Raw genomic sequence first — 7091 nt, forward strand, 5'->3', positions numbered from 1 at the left:
TGGGCTATGGCTAAAACAAAGGTGTCCACAACCCAACTTAGGCAATACATTCAATCAAGCCAAGGATAAAATGTATTGCCTAAAAATGTCGAAGATTTGCAGCGGAGATTGTTCAAGACTGATATTGACAGGACGGACAGTGAGACGGTACAGGAATTACTGAGAGAGATAGAGGAGGAAGGAGGTGTAACAAAGTTCAGTGTGAATGAGGATGGTGGTTTTGAGTATTTGTTTTATGTAACGGGAAGAATGAGGCGTGATTTGAGTGTTTTTTTGTGATGTGTTTGTTATGGATGCAACATACAAAGTAAATCGATATTTGTATCCACTTGTGAATGTTATGTGCATAGATAATGAGGGTCATGGTTATTCCAGGGTGGCCAACATTTCAGAAACTGAATTAGAGAAAATTTTTGGTTACCGCACAATAATGTTAAGAGCAGGGTGGCCAACTTTTCAGAAACTGAATTATGGAAAATTTTTGGTTACCGCACAATAATGTTAAGAGTGAAGTAATACACAGCCTAATACTAATTTAATACTTTACAAAGAATGAAAATGAAAACAGACATTAAGTTGAAATCAGAGCAATGCTGTGTCAAGATTACAGAGGAGCAAGAAGACAAGATTTGTTTGTGTGTCTTTATATGTTACGGAATAGGTACATTTTGGTTGTCAAAACTTTCATTTTTATTTTGACATTTTCTTGATCTTTTAAAATAAAATTATAAATTAATTTAAACAACAGACTTGTTCAATATTTTAAAGATATACTTTTGTGGGAACCTTTTGTAAAATCATTAGTCCGATTGTAGTTGTAAATTTCTTTATTTCTAATGTCGTAAAATCAGTGACACCACTGAATCCCTACCAGCACTTTTACTCACTGAGTCCCTACCACCAGCGCTTTTACTGGGTACCTACCACCAGCGCTATTACTCACTGAGTCCCTACCACCAGCGCTTTTACTCACTGAGTCATAGAGCTTTTACTCACCGAGTCCCTACCACCAGCGCTTTTACTCTTCGAGTCCCTACCACCAGTGCTATTACCGTCATAGAGCTTTTACTCACTGAGTCCCTACCACCAGCGCTTCTACTCACTGAGTCATAGACTTTTTACTCACTGACACTGAGTCCCTACCAACAGTGCTATTACTATTACCGAGTTATAGAGCTTTTACTCACTGAGTCCCTACCACCAGTGCTTTTACTCACTGAGTCATAGACCTTTTCCTCACTGACACTGAGTCCCTACCACCAGTGCTATTACCGAGTTATAGAGCTTTTACTCACTGAGTTCCTACCACCAGTGCTTCTACTCACGAGTCCCTACCACCAGCCCTATTACTCACCGAGTCCCTACCACCAGCGCTTTTACTGAGTTCCTACCACCAGCGCTATTACTCACAGAGTCCCTACCACCAGCGCTTTTACTCACCGAGCCCCTACCACCAGCGCTTTTATTCTTCGAGACCCTACCACCAGTGCTATTACCGTCATAGAGCTTTTACTCACTGAGTCCCTACCACCAGCGCTTCTACTCACTGAGTCATAAACCTTTTACTCACTGACACCGAGTCCCTACCACCAGTGCTATTACCGAGTTATAGAGCTTTTACTCATTGAGTCCCTACCACCAATGCTTTTACTCACTGAGTCATAGACCTTTTACTCACCGAGTCCCTACCACCAGTGCTATTACTCACCGAGTCATAGAACTTTTACTCACTGAGTCCCTACCACCAGCGCTTCTACTCACTGAGTCATAAACCTTTTACTCACTGACACCGAGTCCCTACCACCAGTGCTATTACTCACCGAGTCATAGAACTTTTACTCACTGAGTCCCTACCACCAGCGCTTCTACTCACTGAGTCATAAACCTTTTACTCACTGACACTGAGTCCCTACCACCAGCGCTTCTACTCACTGAGTCATGAACCTTTTACTCACTGACACTGAGTCCCTACCACCAGTGCTATTACTATTACCGAGTTACTCACTGAGTCCCTACCACCAGCGCTTCTACTCACTGAGTCATAAACCTTTTACTCACTGACACCGAGTCCCTACCACCAGTGCTATTACTCACCGAGTCATAGAACTTTTACTCACTGAGTCCCTACCACCAATGCTTTTACTCACTGAGTCATAGACCTTTTACTCACTGACACTGAGTCCCTACCACCAGTGCTATTACCGAGTTATAGAGCTTTTACTCACTGAGTCCCTACCACCAGTGCTTTTACTCACTGAGTCATAGACCTTTTACTCACTGACACTGAGTCCCTACCACCAGTGCTATTACCGAGTTATAGAGCTTTTACTCACTGAGTCCCTACCACCAGTGCTTCTACTCACGAGTCCCTACCACCAGCGCTATTACTCACCGAGTCCCTACCACCAGCGCTTTTGCTCACCGAGTCCCTACCACCAGCACTTTTATTCACCGAGTCCCTACCACCAGCACTATCACTGAGTCCCTACCACCAGTGCTATTACTCACTGAGTCCCTACCACCAGTGCTATTACTCACTGAGTCCCTACCACCAGTGCTTCTACTCACGAGTCCCTACCACCAGCGCTTTTACTCACTGAGTGCCTACCACCAGTGCTTCTACTCACGAGTCCCTACCACCAGCGCTATTACTCACCGAGTCCCTACCACCAGCGCTTTTGCACACCGAGTCCCTACCACCAGCACTTTTATTCACCGAGTCCCTACCACCAGCACTATCACTGAGTCATAGAGCTTCTACTCACCGAGTCCCTACCACCAGCGCTTTTACTCACTGAGTCATAGAGCTTTTACTCACCGAGTCCCTACCACCAGTGCTATTACTCACTGAGTCCCTACCACCAGCGTTATTACTCACCGAGTCCCTACCACCAGTGCTTTTACTCACTGAGCACCTACGACCAGCGTTATTACTATTACTCACTGAGTCCCTACCACCAGTGCTATTACAGAGTCATAGAGCTTTTACACACTGAGCACGTATGACCAGCGTTATTACTCACCGAGTCCCTACCACCAGCGCTATTACTCAGCGAGTCACAGAGCTTTTACTCCCCTACGACCAGCGCTATTACTCACTGAGTCCCTACCTCCAGCGCTTTTACTCGTTGAATCCCTACCACCAGCACTTTTACTCGCCGAGTCCCTACCACATGGCTATTACTGAGTCCCTATCACCAGGGCTAATACTATTAGCCACCAAATCCCTACCACCAGGGGGGACAATATAAGCTAAAATTAGACCCCAAAAATTCTTACAGTGATGCAGAAAAAAACAACGAACAGATCTCTTTCAAATTTACACAAAATGTTTCTTACAACAAGATGGATAGGTTTAGCAATAGTCTTGTAAATAAATTTTTCAGAATTTTTTTTCGATTTCTTAGTGAAAATTTGGTGTGACATGACAGGAAAAAAAATTGATTTAAAAATTCATAAAACTGCTAAATTTTTGTTAAGCCCAAAACCCAACCATCATGATGCAAAACACATCATAAGAAAAATTCTGACCAAATTTGAAGACAATCTGATGGGAAACAATCAAGATGTGAATGTTAGAAAATCAGAGAATGACGCACAATGAAATTTTGAGAAAATGAAAAATTTGTCTTTAATTTGATAATAAAGCTAATAATGCAGACAAAGACCAACATTCATCAAGTATAACCAATATGGAACAAGAAAACAGTAATATTTTATAAATTGATCAAATTCTGAAAAAAATTATAAACGATTCGCTAACCCATACCTCTAAGAAAAAAAATTGCGAAATAATTTAATATCTGCTGTTATTCACCAAAAAATTACTTTAGTGGTCAAATACGCTTTATAGTTCTAAAATTTTTAATTATATCTCATGAACTAATAAAGTAATGTATAATTTGATGCTAAACACCAAAAATAACTGAATTAAAAAAAAAAACTTTTTTAAGGGGCAACATAAGCTAAAATTAGACGTAAAACCCTAAAATTTCTAACATAGATGCACCAAAAACTAGCATATAAATTTCTTTCAAATTTAAACACAATGTTTCTTTCATAAATAGCTATATCATGAAAACTCTTGGAATCATTTTTTTAGAATTTTTATTTGATTTCAACTGAAAATTTAGCGCGGATCGACAGGAACAAATGAATTTTAAAATTTATAAAATTGCTAAATTTTAATTTACCCCCAAACACTTACATCATGATGTAAAACACATCATAGAAAAGATTCTGAATAAATTTGAAGATAATTTAAAGGAAAATGACTAAGGTAGGATTGCTAGAAAATCAGACAAATGACATAAAACAGACATTTGAGAAAGCGCAAGCTTTTTCTATAATTTGACATAAAAGGCTGATTTTGCAGACAACTAAAAGAAATGATCCATCAAACTTTCAAAATATGACCGTAATAGGACAAGAAAACGAAAATTTTGTAGATTGATCTAAGTCTAAAAAAAATTATAATCGGTTCACTAACCCATACCCCTTAGATAAAAAAAATGCTGTAAAATTGATTTTTTTACGCCCAGAGATAAAATAATTTTGTGGTCAAATATGATGTCATACCTTATGAATTCATCATTATAATCACAAAACCTAATTATTTACTGTATACAATAGGTTATGCAGATGATTTCTAGATATATTAAATGATTTTTCAAAATATGATATGGCACGCTATCCTCATTTTTCATTTTTTTATTCTACTTGAGAGACAAGTCGTATAAAATTAGATATCTAGTCAAGTTGAACTGCAAAATCAATTCTATTTTAGACAATAAAACAGTTAAATAGTGCACTAGCTCTGAATAAAAAGCAATTTGCTTTCCCAAACCCTTGGAATAAAAATCTCTTTCGCCTCAATACAGAAAAAGTCAACACTACTTGTTTGCCACCACTTTTTTTGTAGTTCCACAAAGAGGGTTGATCCTGCTCTGGATGGAAAAATTGAAATAAAAAAGAGACACATTTCATTAGCAATTTTTGGAAATGGCATTATTGTCATAAAATGCATTTGTCAAAGACATAGCAATTTTAAAAAAATGATCATTATTCACACCAACACACTTGAAATTTCATTGGTTTTACATCCCTAGAACAAAACTCTTGGCAACAAACTATAGTCTGTCGTTAAGTTACTACAATCAGTAGTAATTCAATTCAAATGATGCTTTGCCATTTTCATTTAGAAAAATGAGCATTTATTTTATTGATCACCAATAAAAAATGTAAAGGCGCTATGGAGATTTGACAACATTACTAACCATTGTCAAAAAGTGCATGCAGACACTCTGGTCTGCTGGCCCAGATGATGGTTTGCTGATTGATGAGTTTTGCCACAGGTTTGCCTCAACACACCTTGCCAGAATAGCCCTTGAGCCAGCATCTTTATGGATTGTCAGGACACCAGTAACGCCAACAGTGTTCTTTCATGTTAGCTGTCGATGAAAACAAAAAATTAAATTAAATTCACTACAGCGAAATAGGCACATACATGCCAATGCTAAAGTTTATAACAGCAACACTTCGCATGTTGAACGGGACATACCGTCTGTTAGGCGATATTACAATTTCTTCGGACAGAGACAACGCAGTTAACGGCCAAGTACACATTTTACAACTGAGTCCGGTGAGAGAAAGTGAGCAAAGTGCCTTTTCCAAGAGTTCAACTATGCGCCGAGTGAGGCTCGAGCCCAGGACCTTCCGGTCCAAAAGCGAGTGTCATACCACTACGACATAGCCGTACGTAATTTTTTAAAATATAATAAAAATAATCACACTAATATAATTATCTCAAATTGTCATCATCATAGGCATTTCAAAACTACTAATAATACTACCACTACAGATATCTTATCATTATAAAATATTACTCTCTCTCTCTCTCCATGAACATAACATACAAAACCCAATTTTCCGATATAAAAAAACAGCCGCCCCCCCCCCCCCCCCCCAAAAAAAAAGTTTTGAAAAAGTATGGACGATGCATGCTGTGTCGGCCATAATAAAGATAATAACAATAACTGAATGAAAAGTATTTTTTAAAGGACCTTGAGCCTGGAATGTCGTGAGTACTCGAAACCTCTTGATCTTGATAAAATTAGCAACCTTTTGACTGGGGACCGAACATTGAAACACCTGGTTTTAATCACCTGACATGGAAGGCTGATTTAAATTATTTGGGGGGGGGGGGGGGGGGGGGAAATAGTATTTTAATTTTTTTAAAGCCCTGTTATTGTTATTTTTCACAAAATAAAGTAATAAAGTTAAGTAATTCGCGGTAGCGACAAATGTGTCGTCAGCTGATGCACAATCAACAACAAACACACAACCCCAAAGCATGTTTAGTTATAAAAATAAGAAATGAATTAAAATGTGCATTTCGTATGCTTACCTTGTAAACTGAGTATTCTGTGACTTGAAAAGAGTGAAGAATTACCAAAGTCCGTCAAAATCAACTTGTAATAATAGTAATAATAATAATGTGATTGTGATGAGATGAAGTGTTCACTTTTTGACTTCCAGATAATTCATTGTTTATTGCAGTTCTATCCGTATAAAATGTTATATTTTTAGTAATTACGCAAATTCTATTTTTAGTAAGAGTACAAATAAGCTCTGGCCGAGGCGACCAAAAGAGATAGGCAGAGCCACCGCGCATGACCCACTTTCTCTGCTGGGCTTAGTTCTGCGCACAGACGACCGCTCGAACCAACTCTCTCTCTCGTGTCTATTAGTTGTTCGCCCATATCTCTCTCTCTCTCTCTCTCTCTCTCTCTCTCTCTCTCTCTCTCTCTCTCTCTCTCTCTCTCTCTCTCTCTCTCTCTCTCTCTCTCTCTATATATATATATATATATATACACATATACATATATAATATAATATAATATATATATATATATATATATATATATATATATATATCGTTTAGTAATTTTTCGTCTCTCTCTCTCTCTCTCTCTCTCTCTCTCTCTCTCTCTCTCTCTCTCTTCGCAGTCTTTTATAGTTCATCTCCCCCTCTATCTTTCATTTAGTTATGCCGGACCAAAAAAGAAATCAAATGGAAAGAAGAAGAGGGG

The 7091-nt window shown here is 38.3% G+C and overlaps 1 long non-coding RNA gene across 1 annotated transcript; it reads right to left on the reverse strand.

Moving 5' to 3' along the window:
- Positions 1-3587: 3587 nt before the first annotated feature.
- On the reverse strand, positions 3588-6537 carry LOC144975240 (uncharacterized). The gene is made up of 3 exons (XR_013645883.1): positions 6407-6537; positions 5277-5450; positions 3588-4946 (listed from the first exon to the last, which is right to left on the reverse strand). It is a non-coding gene; the product is annotated as an uncharacterized LOC144975240 (long non-coding RNA).
- Positions 6538-7091: the final 554 nt, after the last annotated feature.

Source organism: Berghia stephanieae, chromosome 6 (genome assembly GCF_034508935.2).
Source record: "Berghia stephanieae isolate SIO BIC M18660-M18661 chromosome 6, UCSD_Bste_1.3, whole genome shotgun sequence".
Taxonomy (NCBI): domain Eukaryota; kingdom Metazoa; phylum Mollusca; class Gastropoda; order Nudibranchia; family Aeolidiidae; genus Berghia; species Berghia stephanieae.